The sequence below is a fragment of the Mirounga angustirostris genome, unplaced genomic scaffold (assembly GCF_029215605.1).
Source record: "Mirounga angustirostris isolate CCGP_5_RB_7025 unplaced genomic scaffold, mMirAng1.0.hap1 SCAF_1, whole genome shotgun sequence".
NCBI lineage: Eukaryota > Metazoa > Chordata > Mammalia > Carnivora > Phocidae > Mirounga > Mirounga angustirostris.
This window is the reverse complement of record NW_026991709.1, coordinates 4930519-4955594: the sequence shown is the minus strand read 5'-3', so window position 1 is coordinate 4955594 and position 25076 is coordinate 4930519. Positions and strand designations below refer to the sequence as shown.

The 25076-nt window shown below is 42.6% G+C and overlaps 1 protein-coding gene across 5 annotated transcripts in view; it reads left to right on the top strand.

The window, feature by feature from the left end:
* The window catches only part of BACE2 (beta-secretase 2), a 98766-nt gene that overhangs the window by 66310 nt on the left and 7380 nt on the right, over positions 1-25076 (top strand). The window lies entirely within an intron of this gene.

Here is a 25076-nt window from a genome sequence, read left to right as displayed (position 1 = left end):
CTGTCTCCCAGCTGTGAGTATTTCACATCTTGTAACCCAGAGAACTAAGCACTAAAGCAATTTTCCCCCCAATTTCTGTTCTCTTGTTAAATACCATGAAAATAGAGGCTACTATGGCAACAGCCCTTATATCGTCCACTTAATAGCGTGGAGCGAGTAATCACTGCTCCTCCTAAGTGAATTGCTGTTGGAAATAGTTTAATATTAAGTGTCTGCCAGCAAAGCAACATTCATTCCTGCGTTTCAGTGTGAATTCTTTGTTAGGTGTGCTTATGGGAGTTTTTTTGTTACTATTTAAAAAAAAAAAAAAAGGCGTATTTAAGGTTTTGGTACTTAAACATTTGATTTTACCAGCACTGGGAATAGACACGGATATGTCTCCTCTTCCGCGCAAACTGTTCAGCCATTAAAGTAATTACTTCCTCCAAGCTGCAAATTAGGAGCCAGACAATGGTCTCTAGGGCTGTAATAAATGGAAGAGGTACACTGCCTTTTTTTCCCTCTTTTTAAAAGTGTTTATTTTTAATTTATCACATGCTTTAAATAACAAAATGATTTAAGTCCTAGGAAGTCATGTGCTTTGGGCACACTTATGGAACACCCAGATTTAACAAATGCTAACATTTTGTCGTATTTTCTTCAAAAATTTGTTACAGAAACAAAGTAAGTATAGCTTAAAGCCCCACCCCACTGCCTTCCCCAGAATGACCCTTTATCCTGAACCTGGTGTCCATTCTTCTCAGAATTACTACGCACTTAAGATTTGGCTACATAGTTACAAGTGCCTTGGATTAGTTGTCTTTTGCTTGGTAACAGTTTAGCCCCACCCCACGTTTAGCAGCACTGTCTGACCTTGTGCAGGTGCTGAGGGTCAGGATCGAGGAGCAGCTTAGCTGGGTGGTTCTGGGCTAGGGTCTCCCGTGGGGTGGAGGGTCCTACTGGAAGCTCACTCAGTGTGGTACATGAGAGGAGCCCTCCTTTCTAAACCATTGGGACCTCCCGCCAGGCTTCCCTGAACATCCTTAAGATGAGCACCCGGTCACGCCAGAGCAAGTGATTCCAGAGAGTAAGAGTGCCACAGAGCACCCACACCACAGTCTTTTTGCACCCAGTTTTGAAAGTGACATGCTGTCACTTCTGCCCTGTTCTGTTGGTTGCTCAGAACAACCCTGGCCCAGTGTGGGAAGGGATTACACAAAAGTAAATACCAGGGAGCAGGGATCATTGGAGTCCCCTTAGAACCTGTCTCCCGTCTACCTATAAATAAGTAGAAGTGCCATATAACAAAACGTTGGTTGGTTGGTTGGTTGGTTGTGGGGTTTTGGAATTTTTACATGTATGTGAATGCTCTACAGTACTGTGCATATCCTTTTTCAACCTGCTTGATTGCTCAGCATTACACATTTACTGGATCTTCCCTGTTGATAGGAGTACTAGGTCACTCATTTTGACTGCTGTGTAGTATTCTGTTCTGTGAATATACCCAGATTATTTACCCAGTTCTGCCTTGATTATCATTTGGTTTGTTTCTAACATTCGCATTCATAAACAGCACTGCAGTGAACATCTTTCTGCATGCTATTGAGATCTTCCGAAAATGGAATTTCTAGGTGGTTTGGTATGCTAGTCCTCAGCATTACTGGCTACTGTCAGATTTGTCTTCCAAGCAGCTGGACCATCACAACTACATAAGAACGTTCACTTGTTTTGTTTTGTTTTTTTGCCAATCTGTATGAAATAGTGTCACAGTTTGATTACTTCTGAGATGATGCAACTTTTTTTTAAAAGATTTATTTATTGCGGAGGGAGAGGGAGAGAATCTCAAGCAGACTCCCCACTGAACGTGGAGCCCATCTCTTGGCTCAATCCCAGAACCCCGAGATCATGACCTGAGCCAAAACCAAGAGTCGGACGTTCAACTAACTGAGCCATCCAGGCACCCCAAGATGATACAACTTTTGATATATTTATGGGGTGTCTGAGCTTTTTTTCTGATGGTGAATTTTTCTACCAATAGCTTATGTACATTTTTCTACCTATCTTTTTTATTGATGTCTATACATTCTTAATATTTGATCCATTAATTTGGGGGGCTTATGCGTCGTAAATAATAACTGCTAATCTCTCTGGATTTCTTCTACTTGTTTTTAATTATCTTTCATTTACATTTTTTGAAATTTAGTGAGATAAAATGTACCAATGTCTTCCTTATGGCTTTTACTCTTATTTAAGAAATTTTTCTTCAATCTCAGGAAGTAGAGATTTTTTTCGAAAGATACAGTGTACTTCCCCCTGCCATTTTCTCATATAATGTGAAGTAGGAATCTAATTTTTATAAGGACATTCAGTTTTCTCAGCATTATTTATTGAATATATTACCCCCTCTGTAGTGTACAGAAAAGACTAAAAATAATGCAATGATGTCCTACATACCCACCATCTAGATTTTTGTTTTTTAAGATTTTATTTATTTATTTGAGAGAGCAAGCATAAGCAGAGGGAGAGGGAGAAGCAGGCTCTCCACTGAGCAGGAAGCCTGTTGCAGAACTCGATCCCAGGATCCTAAGATCATGACCTGAGCCGAAGGCAGATGCTTAACCAACTGAGCCACCCAGGCACCCCCCCCCCACCACCTAGATTTGGTAATTTTTACATTTTGTCATATATCAGTGTATGTGTATATGTAGTTTTTGTTTGAACCATTTACAAATAGGTTGCAGATATCATGACATTTTACCCCTAAATATTTCACTCCATAATATTTCATCCATAAATATCTCTTAAAAATAAGGACAGGCTCATACATAAATGTAATACCATTATGACACCTAATAATTTAACAATATTTACATTGTATTATATAATATCTAGGCCGTATTCAGATTTCCTCAGTTACCTAAAAAATGGTTTCCTTAGCTATGGGTTGTTGTTTTTTTTCTTTTGGAGGCCAATTTTTTTGTAGAATATATCCTATTCAGATTTGTCTGGATTTTTCCTAATAGTATCGTTTAACATGTTTATTTAACTTTACATTTATTTCTATAAACTTGAACTTAGGTCTAGAGGCTTGGTTAGATTCAGGTTAAATTAATTTTGCAAGATATCTACTAAATTTTAATAACCTCTTTGTCATATACCAAGACCTGGTATGTATCTGGATCTGTTCTTTCTTTTTTCTTTTTTTTTAAGATTTTATTTATTTATTTATTTATTTGAGCAAGAGAATGAGAGAGAGAGAGCATGAGGGGGGTAGGGTCAGAGGGAGAAGCAGACTCCCTGCCGAGCAGGAAGCCCGATGCGGGACTCCACCCAGGGACTCCAGGATCATGACCTGAGCCGAAGGCAGTCGCTCAACCAACTGAGCCACCCAGGCGCCCCTGGATCTGTTATTTCTGAGCATTCTCTTTTATCCCATTGGTATATTTGCTGTTCTTATGCTGTAACGTATGGTTTAATTTCTGTAGTTACAGTAAGACTTAATATCTAGCAAGGGCTTAACTCTTCTCCTTATTCTTCTTTAAATGCTCTTGGCTGCTTTTGTGCTTTTATTCTCAACTTGTCAAGATCTCAGAACTCTATTGGGATTTTGATTGGAATTGCATTGGATTTACAGATTAATCAAGTCTTTATTATATAAGTCATTTCACCATGAATGTACTAATTCTCATTTGTTTAGGTCTTCTTTTATGTCCTACAGCAGCTTTGTAGTTTTCTCCAAGAGGGTCTTAACACATATACTTCTTGTTAGATACCTATTAGCTCTTACTGTTCCTATAAGTGAGATTGTTTTAAATTGCATTTTGATTGTTTGGTCTATAGGCCTGCAGGGGCTTTTTGTATATTAATCTTCTATCCAGCCACCCACCTTGCTGAATTCTTTTAAAAAATAGTTGTTAGAGTTGCTTGGGTTTTCTATGAAGGCATTCATATAGTCTGATGCATGGAGCAGGTTTGTGGAATTGCCTTCGGATTCTCAGTTTGCTGAAATTGTTTGGTCTGAATAGAAAAACAGTTTGACATTTTCTACTGATGTTAAACATATTCCTACTCTATGACTCAGCAGCTTCACTCTTAGGTATATGCAACAGGGAGATGAAAGTGTGTGTCCACCCAGAGACTTGACCAGAAGCAGCTTTATTCATAAAATAAACTAAAGTACTACATCCCTTAGTAAGTACATTATTACATAAAGCCACCCTTTTCGTCAAACTAAAAACAGCCCAAAATATGTAATGAAGGAGAATGGATAAATAAATTATGACACAGCAATTTTCCTTTTGCTGAAAAATGTACTTTAGGTTCTCTTTCAAATTTCATTTTGCCCCAATTTTTGAATCATTGTTTAACTGCGTATGGAATTCTAGGTTGACCATTTTCCCTTAGTGTTTTGACCGTGCTATTTTCGGTGTTTTCTGGCCAACATTATTGCTGGCAAAAAAAAACCCGGTCAGTTTCAGTTGTTGTACCTTGGAGGGTAATCTGTTCGTTTTCTCTGGTTGCTGTTCAGACTTAGGCTACAGTTTTCATCTTCTGGAGTTTCACCATGATGTATCTGGATATCCGTTGTTTTTCATCTTGCTCCAAGACTCATTGTGCTCTCTGAATCTGATAATTCATGTTTTTTATCATCAGTCATAGAGAATTCTAAGCTGTTACCTCCTCCACTCTTGCCTCACACCCATTTTTTCTAGTTTCTTCTGGATCTCCTGAGATAAATTTTGAGATTTCTCATTATTTCCTCCACGTCCCTTGACCTTTCATTCATATTTTCCTTTCTTTATCTTTGCTGCATTCTGTGTAGTTTCTGCAGACACATCCTATATTGCCCTAGTTCTCTCCAGCTGTGTTCACTCTACCATTTAACCTATTCAGTGAGGTTTTCTTTTCATAAAGATTTTATTTATCCATTTGAGAGAGTGAGAGAGAGAGAGCTCACAAGCATGCATGAGCAGGAAGGGGCAAAGGGGAAGGGAGAAGGAGAGAGAATCTCAGGCAGACTTGGTGCTGCGTGCAGAGCCCTACATGGGCCTCCATCCCACAACCACGAAATCACAACCTGAGCTAAAACCAAAAGTCCAACGCTCAACCGACTGCCCCATCCAGGTGCCCCAACCTATTGAGTGAGTTTTTAATGACATTGCTTGTATTTTGCATTTCTCGAAATTCCACTTTGTACTCTTTTTTTTTTTTTTTTTTAAGATTTTATTTATTTGACAGAGAGAGACACAGCGAGAGAGGGAACACCAGCAGGGGGAGTGGGAGAGGGAGAAGCAGGCTTCCCGCGGAGCAGGGAGCCCAACACGGGGCTCGATCCCAGGACCCTGGGACCATGACCTGAGCCGAAGGCAGATGCTCAACGACCGAGCCACCCAGGCGCCCCCCATTTTGTACTCTTTCAAATATACTAGTTTACTTCCCTGGAGTGTTCTATAATAATTTTGTCATGGCTTGTATTTACTTTGTCTCCATTGTTTTCTTTGATTTTTGAAAATGGCCAGGTAATGTCCCAATGATACAATGCATTATATGGTGCCTCACGCCCTCAGAGGCCATCATGAGTACATAATCCTCTGTTCTGTGGATGTTCCCTAATTTATTTAACAATTCCTGATTGATATATTTAACTTGTTTCCAGTCTCCTGTTACTATAAACAGTGTTGGAATGATACCATTTGTCGTGTTCATTCACACATATGAAAGTATTACTTCTAGGTTAGATTCTTGGAAGTAGAATTGCCAGGTTAAAGGGTACAAGCATTTGTAATTTTTTTTTTTTAAGATTTTATTTTTTAATCTTTAAAAATTTAAAAAAAATTTTTTAAAGATTTATTTATTTATTTGAGAGAGCGAGAATGAGAGAGAGAGAGAGTACATGAGAGGGGGGAGGGTTAGAGGGAGAAGCAGACTCCCTCCCGAGCAGGGAGCCCGATGCGGGACTCGATCCCAGGACTCCAGGATCATGACCTGAGCCGAAGGCAGTCGCTCAACCAACTGAGCCACCCAGGCGCCCTAAGATTTTATTTATTTATTTGACAGAGAGAGAGAGAGGGAGAGAGCATGAGCCAGGGGGAGCAGAGAAGCAGACTCCTCACTGAGCAGGGAGCCCGATGCAGGGCTCGATCCCAGGACTCTGGGATCATGACCTGAGCCGAAGGCAGACCCTTAACGACTGAGCCACCCAGGCGCCCCACAAAATGTCTTTTTGAAGAAGATTCCAGGCCATTTTATGAAAAATTAAAAGTAATGGGGGGGATGCTGATGGCGGGGGAGGCTGTGCATGTGCGGGGGCTGGGGGGGTATGGGAGCTCTCTGAACGTTCCCCTCAATTTTGCTATGATCCTAAAACTGCCTGAAAAGTTTGTCTATTTTTTTGAAAAACTAAAACAAAGTTAATAAACAGAGGCACGGGTAGGTGATCAGTTCTGGCCAAGGAGACATAAAGAGAGACCTGCTGGGGACTTCCGGGAGAATATTTTTCCTCACTCTTTTTTGTTTTTTTAGTATTTTATTTATTTATTTAACAGAGAGCGCACACAAGCCGGGGGAGCAGCAGGCTTCCCGCAGAGCAGGGAGCCCGATGGGGGCTTGATCCCAGGACCCTGGGATCATGACCTGAGCCGAAGGCAGACGCTTAATGACAGAGCCACCCAGGCGCCCCAAGCATTTGTAATCTTGATGGATATTGTCACATTGCCTTCCAAGGAGGTTCTACCCTTTTATGCCTGATTGTACCAGTTCTCTAGCAACGTATACAATGGCCTGACTCCCCAGTCAGCGTCACCAACAAGGTGTTGTCACACTTTTGGGAATTTTGCCAATCTGATAGGTGGCAATGATGATCTCAGCGTAGTTTTATTTAATTTATATGCGTGAGATTGAGTTTATTTTCATGTGTCTAAGGGCATTTGTTTTTCCTTTTCTGTGAACTGTTTGCTCATATCTTTTCCCTATTATTTTCTATTGGGTTTTTAGTTTTTTCTATTGATTTGTAGAAACTGTGTAATGGAGTAATTAACCATTTGGTGAAAAAAAGCTATAATCCATATTCCAGTTATACATTATTTACAGATTTACTTGGCTGCTGATGAATTTTATTGTAAAAATGCTTTTATATGTTTAAATATATCAGTCTTTTGTTTTAAGGCTCTTAGGTTTGAAGTCACATTTAAATGACCTTCTTGGGGCTCCTGGGTGGCTCAGTCGGTGAAGCCCTGCCTTTCAAAGGCTCAAGTCATGATCCCAGAGTCCTGGGATCGAGCCCCACGTCGGGCTCTGTGCTCAGCAGGGAGCCTGCTTCTCCCTCTCCCTCTGCCTGCCACTCTGCCTACTTATGCTCCCTCTCTCTCTATCAAATAAATAAATAAAATCTTTAAAAAAAAATAAATGTCCTTCTTTACTGAAATTATTTTGTGATCTGTGCAAGTACTTTTAGTACTTGACGTAGTCCGTATGGATAACCTTTTTTCCCCCAAGATGACTACCCCATTGTTCCTATAACATTTTTCAAATAATCCACATTTTCTTCACTGATCAGAAATTCCACAATTATCATATACCAAATTCCAGTAAATATTTGGAAGATACATGTTTATCTCTGGACTTTCCGTTCTGTTCGATGGCTAGATCTTACAGCCTTAGTTCTGTTCATTATTCTTCTTTATTCAGAACTTCCCTGCTGTTCTTAATTTTATTCTCCATTGTGAACTTTTAAGTCAGCCTGTTAAAAATATCTTGCTAGTATTTTTGTGAGGTTTTTTTTTGTTTTTTAAAGATTTTATTTATTTATTTGAGAGAGAGAGAATGAGAGAGAGCACATGAGAGGGGGGAGGGTCAGAGGGAGAAGCAGACTCCCCGCCGAGCAGGGATCCCGATGCGGGACTCGATCCAGGGACTCCAGGATCATGACCTGAGCTGAAGGCAGTCACTTAACCAACTGAGCCACCCAGGCGCCCTGTGAGGTTTTAATCACTGTAAACGCAGCTAATATATAGTCTCAAGCCTTTTGTTCTGTTTTCCTGTCATCTGTGGAGAGCGGGTCTCTCTGTGTTTGGGTCTGCTGACTGTTCTCTCACGGTGGATCTTCTCATTTGGTTTGCAACTTTTTGTTGTGAGCTTATCTATAGTGGGAATTTTTTTTTTTCCCTTTGGAGAGAGTTCTATGCACCTTGGGTTGTAAAAGTGTTGCTGTAAAGCAACTTTGCATTTGTTTCTGCTTGAGTGTGAGGCAATGAGAACTTTCAGGATTTCTGCACCAAGCTGTGCAAGTTTAGATGCCTGCCATGCTTGGGGTGGTGGTTGGGAGACACTGTTTCTCTCGGAAGATTCTTTCTTGCCCTCCTTGCGCTCCGGTCCTTGGACCCCAGGCAGAGGCAGGCTTCCTGGTTGGCAGAGTTTTCTTGGAGTCCTCCACCAGTGGACCAGGCTCTGTTCACCCATCTCTGTGGTGCTGGGGTCAAAAGTCTTCTGCCCACCTCCCACCCACCCCCTCCCCCCGTCCCTGGGCATTGGATCCCCAGTTCTAGGGCCTATTTCTAGGCTCATCTACATATTTAAAAATATGAGTTTATCATCTTTTCTATGTGTTATAGTAGGAGGAAGTTCTACCTTGGTGCCAACTAGCACTTGGCGGAGCCCAAATCTTCGGGAGCTTCCCTTTTCATATCTTTTATTTGCTTTCCGTAATAATTGGTGTTTGTCAGACAACACTTAGCTAGAGGACTAGGCTTTTCTATAGGGGTTGGGGCAGGGTGGGAAGGAGGGCAGTGAGTGGGAGCTCTTTGAAGACTTCTCGTAGGGAGCTTTCTAAAATACATTATGTCCCACACCGTCCCCTCCTTTTTCAGCCAGGGTGTATCAGAATGGTGGTGGGCGGGAGGGTGATGGTTATTTTGGAAAAAGATGCACAGATGCTTCTCTCATGCTGCCCTGCCTCTCCTCGCCTCACCCCCCAACCCCTGCGAAGAGTCACTATTCTAGTCTTGGATCAGAGCCACGTAAATAAGGTTGGTGGCTCCGTGTGCCATGGGGCTGGCTGACCTGGAGCTTCCACGGACAGTGTCTCGCGTGCCAGGAGCAAGTGTTAGAGGCTGGAGCCCTTTCAGCTGCCTCTGTGTTGCCCGAGCCAAGTGTCCTGGAGCTAGGAAGATAATCGAGTGTTAAGAGTGACAGCTCTCTCGTAATGTATCCAAAGCTTCTGAAATACCACCCATCTCTTTTTATAGAATAAGACATTTAGCACCCAAGAGCTGTATAGATTTCAGCTTTTACAACTTGAGACTCCTCGTGGATTGTGGCAGTCATTTCACTGTGAATTTTCCTTGCTGCAGGTTGAAAGTGGATCATCTGGTACATATTCATATTTAAAAATAGGAAAGTTAGCTGTTAAGAGCAGAGTTGCAGAGATGGGCCTCTGCCATCTACTTAGAATCCAATTGGAAGATGCCAAGCCAGGGCCCCCAAAGACATGGAGCAGGTAGCCCTCATTCCTCATTTGATAGAAAAGATCACTGAGGACTGGGGGTACTAAGTGGTTCTCATGTGGCTGCAGAGCAAAATGGCCCCAGGCCCAGGACACCGGTCCTGTAGACTCCAGAACACTCTACCAAATGAACCATAGAACCACAGCTACTCAGATGGCATCTCACTACCAAAGAGCTGATCTGGGGAGACAGTTCACTTTATTTTGCATTCCATACCAGAAAAGACCCAACCATGATCATTTTTATAGTTGGCAAATTAATGTGTCTTCCTTGGGTGCCCATTATCAACTGGGGCCAGATCTTCTAGGAGATAAGACAGAGAAAACATAATTGAAATTTTAACTGAGACATTGATGAAACATTTAAAATAACAATATATTAACAAGAGATACTTAGGAAGCACCGACCTTACCCCAGGCACTGTGCTAAAGTACCTTTGGTTAGCTTGGTGAGCCATTCAACAAGACTGACTGGGAGCTGCCATTACCTTCCCCAATTTACAGATATGGAAACTGAGGGGCAAAGAAGTTAAGTAAATTGGTCACGATGACAGAGCTCATAAGTGGGAACTAGGACTTGAACCCCAGCAGTCTGACCCCAGGGTCCAGGCTCTTCACCACTGCATAGGATGGCCTCATAAATAATTCCAGTATAAAAAATTAAAATTGGGGCGCCTGGGTGGCTCAGTTGTTAAGCATCTGCCTTCAGCTCTGGTCATGATCCCAGAGTCCTGGGATCGAGCCCCACCTCAGGCTCCTTGCTCAGCGGGAAGCCTGCTTCTCCCTCTCCCACTCCCCCTGCTTGTGTTCCCTCTCTCGCTGTGTCTCTCTTTGTCAAATAAATAAATCTTTAAAAAAAAAAATCAATCTATTCCATGATCATAGAATTAGTAGCATATGTAAATAAGTATACAAATCATCCACTGAATGGCACTCCTAGAAAATAACCTCCAGTAATAATTTTAAATCAACTTTCCTTTAATTAATTTTTTTTATTTCTTTTTAAATTTAAAAAATTTTTTTAAATTAACATAATGTATTATTTGTTTCAGGGGTACAAATCTGTGATTCATCAGTCTTACACAATTCACAGCGCTCATGGTAGTACTTACCCTCCCTAATGCCCATCACCCAGCCACCCCAGCCCTCCCACCCCTCTCCCCTCCAGCAACCTTCAGTTTGTTTCCTGAGATTAAAGAGTCTCTTATGGTTTGTCTCCCTCTCTGGTTTCATCTTGTTTCATTTTTCCCTCCCTTCCCGTACGATCCTGTCTTGTTTATCAAATTCCTCATATCAGTGAGATCATATGATATCTTTCTCAGACTTACTTAGCATAATACCCTCTAGTTCCATCCACATCGTTGCAAATGGCAAGATTTCATTTTTTTGATGGCTGCATAATATTCCATTGTATATATATACCACATCTTCTTTATCCATTCATCTGTCGATGGACATCTTGGCTCTTTCCATAGTTTGGCTATTGTGGACATTGCTGCTATAAACATCGGGGTGCACATATCCCTTCAGATCCCTACATTTGTATCTTTGGGGTAAATACCCAGTAGTGCAATTGCTGGATCGTATGGTAGCTCTATTTTCAACTTTTTGAGGAACCTCCATACTGTTTTCCAGAGTGGCTGCACCAGCTTGCATTCCCACCAACAGTGTAGGAGGGTTCCCCTTTCTCCACATCCTTGCCAACATTTGTCGTTTCCTGTCTTGTTAATTTTAGCCATTCTGACTGGTGTGAGGTGGTATCTCACTGAGGTTTTGATTTGGATTTCCCTGATGCCAAATGATGTTGAGCACTTTTTCATGTGTCTTTTGGCCATTTGGATGTCTTCTTTGGAAAAATGTCTGTTCAAGTCTTCTGCCCCTTTCTTGACTGGATTCTTTGTTCTCTGGGTGTTGAGTTTGATAAGTTCTTTATAGATTTTAGATACTAGCCCTTTATCTGATATGTCATTTGCAAATATCTTCTCCCATTCTGTCGGTTGTCTGGTTTTGTTTCTTTTGCTGTGCAAAAGCTTTTTATCTTGATGAAGTCCCAATAGTTCATTTTTGCCCTTGCTTCCCTTGCCTTTAGCAATGTGTTTAGGAAGAAGTTACTGTGGCTGAGGTCAAAGAGGTTGCTGCCTGTTTTCTCCTCAGGGATTTTGATGGATTCCTGTCTCACATTTAGGTCTTTCATCCATTTGGAGTCTATTTTTGTGTGTGGTGTAAGGAAATGGTCCAGTTTCATTGTTCTGCATGTGGCTGTCCAATTTTCCCAACACCATTTGTTGAAGAGACCATCTTTTTTCCATTGGACATTCTTTCCTGCTTTGTCGAAGATGAGTTGACCATAGCATTGAGGGTCCATTTCTGGGCTCTCTGTTCTGTTCCATTGATCTATGTGTCTGTTTTTGTGCCAGTACCATACTGTCTTGATGATGACAATTTTGTAATAGAGCTGGAAGTCCAGAATTGTGATGCCGCCAGCTTTGCTTTTCTTTTTCAACATTCCTCTGGCTATTCAGGGTCTTTTCTGGTTCCATACAAATTTTAGGATTATTTGTTCCATTTCTTTGAAAAAGGTGGATGGTATTTTGATAGGGATTGCATTAAATGTGTAGATTGCTCTAGGTAGCATAGACATTTTTACAGTATTTCATCTTCTAATCCATGAGCATGGAACATTTTTCCATTTCTTTGTGTCTTCCTCAATTTCTTTCATGGGTATTTTATAGTTTTCTGAGTACAGATTCTTTGCCACTTTTTTTTTTTAAAAGATTTTATTTATTTATTCATGAGAGAGAGAGAGAGAGAGACAGAGGCAGAGGGAGAAGCAGGCTCCCCACGGAGCAGGGAGCCCGATGTGGGACTCGATCCCAGGACCCTGGGATCATGACCTGAGCCGAAGGCAGACGCTTAACCGACTGAGCCACCCAGTCATCCCTCTTTGCCACTTTGGTTAGATTTATTCCTAGGTATCTTAGGGTTTTCGGTGCAATTATAAATGGGATCGACTCCTTAATTCCTCTTTCTTCTGTCTCTTTCTTCTTTCTCATTGGTGTATAGAAATGCAACTGATTTCTGTGCATTGATTTTATATCCTGCCACTTTACTGAATTCCTGTATGAGTTCTAGCAGTTTTGGGGTGGAGTCTTTTGGGTTTTCCACATAAAGTATCCTATCATCTGCAAAGAGTGAGAGTTTGACTTCTTCTTTGCCTATTTGGATGCCTTTTATTTCTTTTTGTGGTCTGATTGCTGTGGCTAGGACTTCCAATACTATGTTGAATAGCAGTGGTGATAGTGGACATCCCTGCCGCGTTCCTGACCTTAGGGGGAAAGCTCTCAGTTTTTCCCCATTGAGAATGATATTCGCTGTGGGTTTTTCATAGATGGCTTTTATGATCTTGAGGTATATGCCCTATATCCCTAGACTCTGAAGAGTTTTGATCAAGAAAGGATACTGTACTTTGTCAAATGCTTTTTCTGCATCTATTGAGAGGATCATATGGTTCTTGTTCTTTCTTTGATTAATGTATTGTATCACATTGATTGATTTGCGGATGTTGAACCAACCTTACAGCCCACTTGGTCATGGTGAATAATCCTTTTAATGTACTGTTGTATCGTATTGGCTAGTATTTTGGTGAGAATTTTTGCATCTGTGTTCATCAAAGATATTGGTCTGTAATTCTCATTCTGATGGGGTCTTTGTCTGGTTTTGGGATCAGGTAATGCTGGCCACATAAAATGAGTCAGGAAGTTTTCCTTCCATTTCTGTTTTTTGGAACAGTTTCAGAATAGGTATTCTTCTTTAAATGTTTGGTAGAATTCCCCTGGGAAGCCACGTGGCCATGGGCTCTTGTTCGTTGGGAGATTTTTGATTATTGCTTCAATTACCTTGCTGGTTATGGGTCTGTTCAGGTTTTCTATTTCTTCCTGATTCAGTTTTGGTAGTTTATATGTCTCTAGGAATGCATCCATTTCTTCCAGATTATCTAATTTGTTGGCATAGAGTTGCTCATAATATGTTCTTATAATTGTTTGTATTTCTTTGGTGTTGGTTGTGATCTCTCCTTTTTCACTCATGATTTTATTTATTTGGGTCCTTTCTCTTTTCTTTTTGATAAGTCTGAGCAGGGGTTTATCAATCTTACTCTTTCAAAGAACCAGCTCATTGTTTCGTTGATCTGTTCTACTGTTCTTCTGGTTTCTATTTCGTTGATTTCTGCTCTGATCTTTATTATTTCTCTTCTCCTGCTGGGTTTAGGGTTTATTTGCTGTTCTTTCTCCAGCTCCTTTAGGTGTAGGGTTAGGTTGTGTATTTGAGACCTTTCTGTTTCTTGAGAAAGGCTTGTATTGCTATATACTTTCCTCTTAGGACTGCCTTTGCTGCATCCCAAAGATTTTGAACAGTTGTGTTTTCATTTTCATTTGTTTCTGTGAATTTTTTAAATTCTTCTTTAATTTCCTTGTTGACCCATTCATTCTTTAGTAAGATGTTCCTTAGTCTCCATGTATTTGAGTTCTTTCCGACTTTCTCTTGTGATTGAGTTCTAGTTTCAAAGCATTGTGGTCCAAAAATATGCAGGGAATGATCCCAATCTTTTGGTACCAGTTGAGACCTGGATTTGTGACCCAGGATGTGATGTATTCTGGAGAATGTTCCATGAGCACTAGAGAAGAATGTGTATTCTGTTTCTTTGTGATGGAATGTTCTGAATATATCTGTCAAGTCCATCTGGTCCAGTGTGTCATTTAAAGCCTTTATATCCTTGTTGATTTTTTTTTTTAAAGATTTTATTTATTTATTTGAAAGAGAGAGAGAGAGCGAGAGCAGGAACACAAGCAGGGGGAGTGGGAGAGCGAGAAGCAGGCTTCCTGCCGAGCAGGGAGCCCGATGTGGGACTCGATCCCAGGACCCTGGGATCATGACCTGAGCCGAAGGCAGACACTTAACAACTGAGCCACCCAGGCACCCATCCTTGTTGATCTTTTACTTAGGTGATCTGTCCATTTCAGTGAGAGGGTGTGTTAAAGTCCCCCACTATTATTGTATTGTTGTCAATGTGTTTCTTTGATTTTTTTTTTAATTGGCTGCTCCCATGTTAGGGGCATACATATTTAAAATTGTTAGATCTTGTTGGATAGACCCTTTAAGAATTGATATAGTTTCCCTCCTCATGTCTTACTATATAGTCTTTGGTTTAAAATCTAATTTTTCTTTTTTCTTTTCTTTTAAAGATTTTATTTATTTATTTGACAGAGAGAGACACAGCGAGAGAGGGAACACAAGCAGGGGGAGGGGGAGAGGGAGAAGCAGGCTTCACGCGGAGCAGGGAGCCCGATGTGGGGCTCGATCCCAGGACACTGAGATCATGACCTGAGCCGAAGGCAGACGCTTAACGACTGAGCCACCCAGGTGCCCCAAAATCTAATTTTTCTGATAAGGATTGCCACCCCAGCTTTCTTTTGATGTCCATTAGCATGGTAAATGGTTTTTCAGCCCCTCACTTTCAATCTGGAGGTGTCTTTGGGTCTAAAATGAGCCTCTTGCAGACAGCATATCGATGGGTCTTGTTTTTTATCCAGTCTGATACCTTGTATGTTTTGACTGGGGCATTTAGCTCATTTACATTCAGGGTAAGTATTGAAAGATAGGAATTTAGTGCCATTGTATTGCCTGTAAGGTGACTGTTACTGTATATTGTCTGTGTTCCTTGCTGGTCCGTATTACTCTTAGGCTCTCTCTTTGCTTAGAGGACCCTTTTCAATATTTCTTGTAGGGCTGGTTTGGTGTTTGCAGATTCTTTTAGTTTTTGTTTGTCCTGGAAGCTTTTTATCTCTCCTTCTATGTTCAAGGATAGCCTAGCTGGATATAGTATTCTTGGCTGCATATTTTTCTCGTTTAGTGCTCTGAATATATCCTGCCCTCCTTTCTGGCCTGCCAGGTCTCTGTGGATAGGTCTGCTGCCAGTCTAATGTTTCTACCATTGTAGGTTACAGTCCTCTTGTCCCGAGCTCCTTTCAGAATTTTCTCTTTGTCTCTGAGACTTGTAAGTTTTACTATTAGATGTTGGGGTGTTGACCTATTTTTATTGATTTTGAGGGGGGTTCTCTGTGCCTCCTGGATTTTGATGCCTGTTTCCTTCACCAAATTAGGGAAGTTCTCCGCTATTATTTGCTCCAGTATACCTTCTGCCCCCCTCTCTCTTTCTTATTCTTCTGGAATCCCAATTATTCTAATACTGTTTCATCTTATGGCATCACTTATCTCTCGAATTCTCCCGTTGTGATCCAGCAGTTGTTTCTCTCTCTTTTTCTTAGCTTCTTTATTCTCCATCATTGGGTCTTCTATATCGCTAGTTCTCTCTTCTGCCTTATTTATCCTAGCAGTTAGAGCCTCCATTTTTTATTGCACCTCATTAATAGCCTTTTTATTTCAACTTGGTTAGATTTTAGTTCTTTTATTTCTCCAGAAAGGGATTCTCTAGTATCTTCTATGCTTTTTTTCAAGCCCAGCTAGTATCTTTATAATTGTGTCTCTTAACTCTAGTTCCAACATCTTACTAATGTCTGTATTGATTAGGTCCCTGGCAGTTGGTACGGCCTCTTTTTTTTTTTTCTTGTTTTTTTTTTGAGGTGAGTTTTTCCATCTTGTCATTTTGTTCAGAGAAGAATAGATGAATGAGAGAACAAAATGCTAAAAGGGTAACAATGACCCCAGAAAAAAATACACTAAACAAATCAGAAGAGACCCGAAACTAGGAGGAAAAGAAAAAAAAGGAATATGATCAGGCTGGTGAATAGAACAGAGCCACACACTAGATTTTGGGTGTATTTTGGTCTATTAGAAGAAACTGCCTCCCAAAATTTTAAAGAAAGAAAAACTTATACAAAAATAAGGGTAAATATGATGAAGAGATAGAATATGACTGTAAAGATGTAAATTAAAAAATATTTTTAAAAAATTGATAAGTTGGTTGAAAAAAGAATGAAAAAAATTAAAAAAGAATGTGATCAGGCAGGAGACTAGGACAACGTCATACACTAGATTTAGGGTATATTTTGGTCTGTTAGAAGAAACTGTATCCCAAAATTTTAAAGAAGGAAAAACTTACATATATACAAAAAATAAGGTTAACTCCAATGAAGGGATAGAATGTGACTCTAAAAATGAAAATTAAAAAATATTTTAAAAGAGGAATTGATGAGATGTTGGTTGAAAAGGGAAAAAGAAAAATCCAAAAAAAATAGAAAAAAAATTTTTTTTAATTAATTTTGAAAGACTACAGAATCATGGTAAAAAAGCCGTGAATTCTATGTGCTGTAGTCCCCTAGCGCTGGCGTTCTGCCGTTCTCATTGATCGGTGAACTTGGTCTTGGCTGGCTGTTCTCGCTGATCTTCTGGGGGCGGGGCCTGTTGCCGTGGTTCCCAAGTGTCTTTGCCGGAGGCGGAATAGCCCCGCCCTTGCCCCCTCCCGGCTAAGTCATCTGCTCGGGTTTGCTCTCCGGAGCTTTTGTTCCCTGCGAGCTTTCCGTACAGCTTTGGAGGCGGAGAGTGAAAATGGCGGCCTCCCAATCTCCGCCCCGGAGGAGCCGAGAACTCGGGGCCCCGCTCCTCAGTGAGCCCCCAGAGAAAAGCCGCCAGTCACTCCCGTCTCCCCGGTCTCCGGCCGCACTCCGTGCTCGCCCGGCCTGTGACCGCGCATTTCTATCTCTGGCACCCGACCCGGTCTGGAGTCTCCAAACCCAGCAGATCCCTGCGGTGCGCTCCCGCGCGGCTCCTCCCGGGGGAGGAAGGGGAGTCTCCCCGGATCTGCCGCTTGTTGGGTCCCTGCTGGAGGAGCAGTGGCCCGGCTGTGCCGCGGATCACGGTCAATGGCCACCCCGAGCTGAGAGCCCGCGCCTGGGCTCCGCCTCTGCAGCCGGCTTCCCTGCTCGTTACCTGGGAGCTCTGCCGCCCTCAGGCACCCCCGGTCTTTCTGTGACCCCGAGGGTCCTGAGACCCCACTGTCCCGGAGGGTTCCACCCCCCGCTTAGCCACCAGAGTGACGTCCCTCGGCGGAGCAGACTTTTAAAAGTTCCGATTTTGTGCTCCGCGGCTCTATCACTTGCCAGAAGCGGCCGACGGAGGCCCCTTCCCCGCTGTCTATCCTCCCAAATATCACCTCGGATTCACTTCTCTGCACGTCCTACCTGCCAGAAAGTGGTCGCTTTTCTGTTCAGAGAGTTGTTGCTATTCTTTTCTTCGATCTTCTGTTGAGTTCGTAGGTGTTCAGAATGGTTGATCCCCATCCAGCTGAATTCCTGGGAGCAGACGAAATCCAGGTCTCCTACTCCTCTGCCATCTTGCTCCGCCCCCTCCTTTAATTTTTTAAAAAGTTTATTTATTTAAGTCATGTCTGCACCTTCCCCCAGCCCATGCCCCTCCTCCAACGTGAAGTAGCTATTTATAAAATGTGAGGACACAGCTGTTTCCAGATAATATATTTTGAGTGGCAACCTTAAATTGGTGCTGTTTTTCTTTTTTTTTTTTTTTAAGATTTATTTATTCATTTGAGAGAGGGAGAATGAGAGAGAGTACATGAGAGGGGGGAGGGTCAGAGGGAGAAGGGGGATGCGGGTCTCGATCCCGGGACTCCAGGATCATGACCTGAGCCAAAGGCAGTTGCTTAACCAACTGAGCCACCCAGGCGCCCGGTGCTGTTTTTCTATCACTTAAAAAAACATTTTTTTTTCTGAATATAAAAGTAATATGTGTACATTGCAGACAATTTGACTTTGGTGAGGGTTTTGATGTACTTGTGTATATGTACATATGAAAAAATGAATATAAACTTGAGTGTTGAACAGTGCTAGAATTAACCCCCATGTACCTAACGGAGCTGGGCTTAGGTTCATTTTTCTTTTTCTTTTTTTTTCTTTTTTTCATTTTTCTTTTTTAGCCTAAAGGCAATCCTATCATGTGTTGCTCGTTGACATACTTTTTTGACTACCTCGTTCTTTTTGATTTTCTTTAACAGCTTTATTGAGATATAATTGGTATAAAATGTAGTTTGTGTTACGGGGGACCAGTTTGCTGAAGTTTTTCATATGTATGGGACTCAGAAAACCTCCGGCCCCCTGCCGGGGCTTTGCTGACATGCCCACAGCACAGACCGCTCTCTGTTCCTGACTTCTAACTGAATTCCACTGCTGTCAGAGAACATAGTATCAACTGAATTCTTTTCCAGATTTCTTGAGATTTGTTCATATGGCCCAGAATGTGGTCCGTATTGGTAAATGTGTTCTTGAAAACAACGTATATTCTGCTGTGTGGGTGGAACATTCTGCACTTGGCTGTTAGGTCACATTGGTCTCTGCCCTCGCTTCATTCCTGCCCACTTGCTCGCTACTGAGCAGAATAGGGCTGTTGACATCTCTGTCTTTGTAGGTTTCCATAAACTGCTGCAGCTTCATCATGGTTGTTTCTCCCTTTTCGAACTCTTATTAGGCGCATAAATATTTAGTGTTGCTCTGTCTTGTGTGTGCACTGAACCTTTACCATTATGAAATGACCATCGCCACCCCTGGTAATCCTGTTTGCTCTGAGTCTGTAGCATCTGATGCAAATATAGCCACTCTGAATTTCTTCTTCTTCTTTTTTTTAATCAAAGTATAGTTGCTTTTTTTTAAAGATTTTTTAAAATTTTATTTATTTAGCAGAGAGAGATATCACGAGCAGGGGGAGGGGCAGTGGAAGAAGCATACTCTCCGCTGAGCAGGGAGCTCAGTATGGGGCTCGATCCTAGGACCCCGGGATCATGACCTGAGCTGAAGGCAGACACCCAACTGACTGAGCCACCCAGGTGCCCCACTCTCTCTGCATTACTTTTGATTAGCATTATTAGCCTGACACATCCTTTTTCCACCCTGTGACTTTTTAAGGGATTCGAGTATTTATATATATATATTTTAAAGATTTTACTTGTTTATTTGACAGAGGGACACAGTGAGAGAGGGAACACAAGCAGGGGGAGTGGGAGAGGGAGTAGCAGGCTTCCCGCTGAGCAGGGAGCCCAATGCGGGGCTCAATCCCACGACCCTGGGATCACGACCTGAGCTGAAGGCAGATGCTTGATGACGGAGCCTCCCAGGCGCCCCTTGAGTATTTATATTTAAAGGGGGCTTCTGGGCAGCAAATAGGCAGGTCTTGCTTTTTATCTAATTCGACAAGCTCTGCTTTGTCTTCCGGATGTTCAGACCAGAGATTGGCAGATAACAGCCTGCAGGCCAAATGTGGCCTGTCGTTTTTTGTACGACCTGTAAAAACGGTTTTACATTTTTAAAGGGGTGTGAAAAAAAAAATCCAAAAAGAATGTGACAGAAATCCTCCGTGACCCAAAAAACCCTAACACATTTACTTTGTGATCCTTTTCCAGAAAATTTTGCTGACCCCCAGTGTAGATTCTGTTTAATGTGATGATTGATAAGGTGGTGGTTTCATCTACCATGTGGTCCCATGTTTTCTCTTTGTCTCTTCTGTTCTTTCCCCCCTTTTCTGCCTTCTTTTGGATTATTTTTATTTCTCTTCATCGTGGCTCGTGTCTTAGGTCCAGCTCCGTGTTGACATAGTGGTTGCTTTAGGGTTTATAGGATGCACTTTTGAGGGACTCGCTCTACTCCTAAACACAGGAGGAGAAGTTCCTTCCGTCGCCCCTTGCGATCTTGTTGGCGTGCATTTGACTTACACATGTATAAACCACCCACGACACCAGTGTCATTTTTGCTTTAATCCAGTTATCTTCTTACGTATTTAAAGTGAAGAGTGCAGATGTGATCATTGCCTAGGTAGTTACCATGTCTGGTGCTCATCTCTTCTTTTTGTAGGTCCTGGTTTCTGTCTGACTTCACTGATCTTCTGCTTGAAGGGCTTCTGTTAGTGTAATTTTAGTGCAAATGGACTGTGATGATTTCTTTTTTTTTTTTTTTTTTTAATTTGAGAGAGAGAGAATGAGAGAGAGGGAGTACATGAGATGGGGGAGGGTCAGAGGGAGAAGCAGGTTCCCCGCCGAGCAGGGAGCCCGATGCGGGACTCGATCCCGGGACTCCAGGATCATGACCTGAGCCGAAGGCAGTCGCTTAACCAACTGAGCCACCCAGGCGCCCCTGTGATGATTTCTTTCTTTTCTTCAGCTTCGTTGAGGTATAATTGACCCATAAAAGCTACATACATTTAAGGTATACAGTATGAGGCTTTGTTATATGTATGTATTGTAAAGTGATCACCACCAGCTAATATCCATCAGCTCATGTGGATACTGTTGCCTCTCTTTACATTTTTCTTTTCTTCCTTCCTTCCTTCCCTTTTTCTTTTCTTTTTTTTCCTCTCTTTCTCTCTCTCTCTCTTAAGATCTACCCCTACTATTCTATTCTCTGCTGCTGAGTTGGACTCTTAGATTCCACATATAAATGAGACCCTGCAGAGTTTGTCTTTCTCCGTCTGGCTTATTTCACTTGGTATCCTGTCCTCCAGGTTTATCCATGTGGTCACAAAAGGCAGGATCTCCTTTTCTAAGACTGGATAATACTCTAGTGTGTGTGTCTCTTGTGATAAATTCTTCCAACTTGTGTATGTCTAAGAACATCCTTATCCCCACTTTGAAGGATACTCTTGCTTGGTACAGGATTCTGGGTTGACCAGGTTTTCCTTTCCAGACTCCACAGTCTTACTGCTTGTGTTATTTCTAAGATGAAATTAGGTATAATTCTTCTTGTTCCTTCATACAGATTATTTTGTTTTGCTTTATTCTCTATGCTTGTATGATTCTGTCGCTGGTTTTCAGCAGTTCACTGTTGTAATCTACTTTGCCTTTCTTGTGCTTGGGGATCTTTGAGCCTCTTGGATCTGTGAGCTTACAGTTGCCCTCAAATTTGGGAAGGTTTTGGTGATTATCTCTTCAGATGCTTTCTGCCTCCCATCCCTTCTTATCGGGGTCCTCTGACTATATGGATATTGAGTTTCTTAGTGTGTTCCCACGGTTTACTGACGTTCTCCCTTTATGTTTCCAGGATTTTGTTCTGTTTCTCGGATCATTTCTACTATGTTTTCAAGTTCACTAGTCTTTTTTTTTTTTTCCTCTTGCAGATATATATTCTGTTAATGCCATGCAGTGTATTTCTTGTCTCACATCCTATAGTTTTTATCTCTAGAAATTTGACTTAGGTCTTGATTATAGCTTCAGTGTCTCTGATGAACACAGCTGACATTATTAGAGGTCCTGTGTCTCTGCTTCGCACGTCTGGTGTTCCCTCCGGCGTCCCGAGTGGAACGCAGTTACAGTAACGGTCTTCACAGCCTGTCTCCTAACACTACCATCTGTGTCATTTCTCGCCACGCTTCAGATGATTGGTTTGCCGCCTTGCCATGAATTGTGTTTTTCTATTTCTGTGTGAATTATGAATTGTGTTTTCCTGCTTCTTTGCACACTTGTACATTTTTTACTGGACGCCAGACATTGTGAACTTCATCTTGTTGGGTGCTTGGGACATTACGATTGACAAGAAATATGTTTTTGGTATTTGTCTCCATTTCTGGCACAGAGCTCCTGAAACTTTTGGAATTTCCTAAGCGATAAGATGTCTTGTGTTATGTTAATAAGGTGACTTTGGAAAGCATCCTAGGGTAGGGCTGGCCTTTGATTATTGTTGAAACTCTCGGTCCCGCCCCCTTTCCTCCAGGGAGGGAGAGTGGCTGGAGGTTGAAGCAGTTCTGTCTGTGCAATGAAACCACCATAAAACCCAAAAGGAGAGGGTTTGGAGCGCTTTCAGGCTGGTGAACACGGGGGACTGTGGGGAGAGTGGCCCTTGGAGGGCACAGAAGCTCCGCCCCCTTCCATGGACCTTGCCCTGGGCATCACTTCCATCTGGCTGTTCCTGAGTTACATTCTTCTAAAAAATAAATAAATAAATTTATTTATTTATTTATTTAATCTATCTATCTATCATCTATCTATCTATCATCTATCTATCTGTCTATCTATCTATCTATCTATCTATCTATCAGAGCATGAGCAGGAGGAGGGGCAGAGGTAGAGGGAGAAGCAGGCTCCCTGCTGAGCAGGGAGCCCGACGGGGGGCTGGATCCCAGGACCCTGAGATCATGACCCGAGGTGAAGGCAGACACTTAACTGACTGAGCCACCCAGGCGCCCCCTGAGTTATATTCTTTTATAACAAGCCAGTAATCTGGGCACCTGGGTGGCTCAGTTGGTTATGCGACTGCCTTCGGCTCAGGTCATGATCCCGGAGTCCTGGGATCGAGCCCCACATCGGGCTCCCTGCTCAGCGGGGGTCTGCTTCTCCCTCTGACCCTCCCCCTCTCATGTGCTCTCTCTCATTCTCTCTTTCTCTCTCAAATAAATAAATAAAATCTTTAAAAAAAAAAAAATAAGCCAGTAATCTAGTAAGAAAGCTGCTTCTCTTAGTTCCATGAGCCGCTCTAGCGAATTAATCAAGCTCAGGGTGGGGGGTGGTTGGTCCCTCCGATCTGTAGCCAGTGGGTCTTCTGAAGCACAGGTGACGAGAGTCTGGGCTTTTAAGTGACGTCAGAAGTAGTGGGGGAGGGGGGCGGGCTTGTAGGGCTGAGCCCTTAACCTGTGGGATCTGATGCTGTTTCTGGGTAGATAGTGTCAGAAGTGAGTTGAATTCCTGGACATCCTGCTGGTGTGTGAGAATCGCCTGTTGGTAATTTAACCCTCAACACGTTGAAATTGGGTCCAGGTACCCAAAAGGGTGCTGAATACTTTTGTCTTCTTGCAGGTATTCTTGACATGTGTCCTGGGTCACGTTTAAGTCACTTAGAGTCCTGTGTTGTCTCGCTCTGAAGCTTCTTTAGATGAGATCAGAGCAAAGTGCAGGGCGTGGTTCCTTTCCCCCGGGACAGACGAGAGATCCTTAGGACTCTTAACTGATGCCCTTTGAATTGGGCTTGGGTTTTTGGCCTTTTTTTTCTTTTTTCACTCTGAGAAACAGCAAACAGGAAGCAGTTGGCAGTAGGTACTGTTCTCGGCCCTAGCTGGGAGCTCCGAGCTCTGTTCTTTCCAATCCTTTCGAGTGGTCCTTTGACCAGCCTTCGTTCAATTTTGGTCAGCACTCAGCTGAAGGCTCGGGGGAGGCCCTCCAGAGATGCATGGAATTTCTATCTAAAGCCACCTCCTGCCCTGCATTGTGCCTTCAAACTCCAGGAGCCTCAGCCCTGCCCCCCCAGCCCAGGAGGCTGCCCACCTCTGCCTGTGTCCCCCACCCTGCACCATAACCCCAAACATTCTCAAGGCAACTGTCGGGCTCCCTTCATTGTCTTCCCGTCTCTCGGGACTTCTCGCTCCTTGCTCAGTTAGCAGTATCTTCAGAGCCTTTCTTTCTTCACGTATTTCGCCCAATATTTTAGTTGTTTCAGGTCACGGGGTCAATCTGGCCCCTCTTACTCCATCTTGTCTGGAAGTAGAGATGGTTTCCGGTGATTTTCATTGCCTCCCGTCACGTTGTGCAGGGGTTTTGGTGTCTTTGCGTGAAGCACGCCTCACCCACATTAGTGTATGTGTTAAAGCTTCTCTTTTCGCGAAGCAAGTAAGTTTTTAAGAAGACAAATGACCTGTGGGAAGGCATTTGCCACTTAAGATTCTACCATATAAAGGATTCTTACAAATCAGGAGAAGAAGAAATTGTAACAGAAATATAAATGGCCAGGGAGTGTGTGTTTTATTTTATTTTTTTAAGTTTTATTTATTTATTTGACAGAGAGAGACACAGCGAGAGAGGGAACACAAGCAGGGGGAGTGGGAGAGGGAGAAGCAGCTTCCCGCTGAGCAGGGAGCCTGACGCGGGGCTCGATCCCAGGACCCTGGGATCATGACCTGAGCCGAAGGCAGATGCTTAATGACTGAACCACCCAGGCGCCCTGTGTGTGTGTTTTAAATGGTGGCTTTAGCCATGGGCATTTTGGGCCCTAGGTGAACAAAAGGCCAGCCTCCCTCTGCTTCTGGGTGTTTGCAGGCTCTTGTGCATTGCTGGACTCTTCGAGGCCACGCAGAAGCAGCCATGAATCCACATAAACAGAATCCACATTAGCAAGGAAATTGTTCTAACCGAATCTGTTTTTTCCCTCATTTTAAACCATTCTGATAAGGCCACTGTTATGTTATTTTGACTTTTTCTTTCCTCAATTAAAAACAAACAAACAAAAAGGATGTTATTTGGCAGGCATTAGGGTCTTGAGGCTTTAGTTACAGAGAAATGAAATGCATAGCAACATTGTTTTTTCGTGCCTAAATGTTCATTATGGTAATTCAACATGGGTGAGGTGGGTAACAAGGCCTTTTGCATTTTCCAAGTGAAACGTAACATGCCAGATAAATTCTCTACTTCTGAGAAGGGCAGATACGTCTGATGTAGAGAATCCCCTGGAAGAGCATTTCCCCATGCTGGCATGGGTCTCCAGGTGAATCGTCACCGTGTGTCCCTTTGTTCCCGGGCAGGCTGTGAATTCCATGTCGCCCTCACGTGTACCGTTCCTGATTCCAGGGCCTCCCTGCACTGTCGATGGGACGCGGGGACATGCAT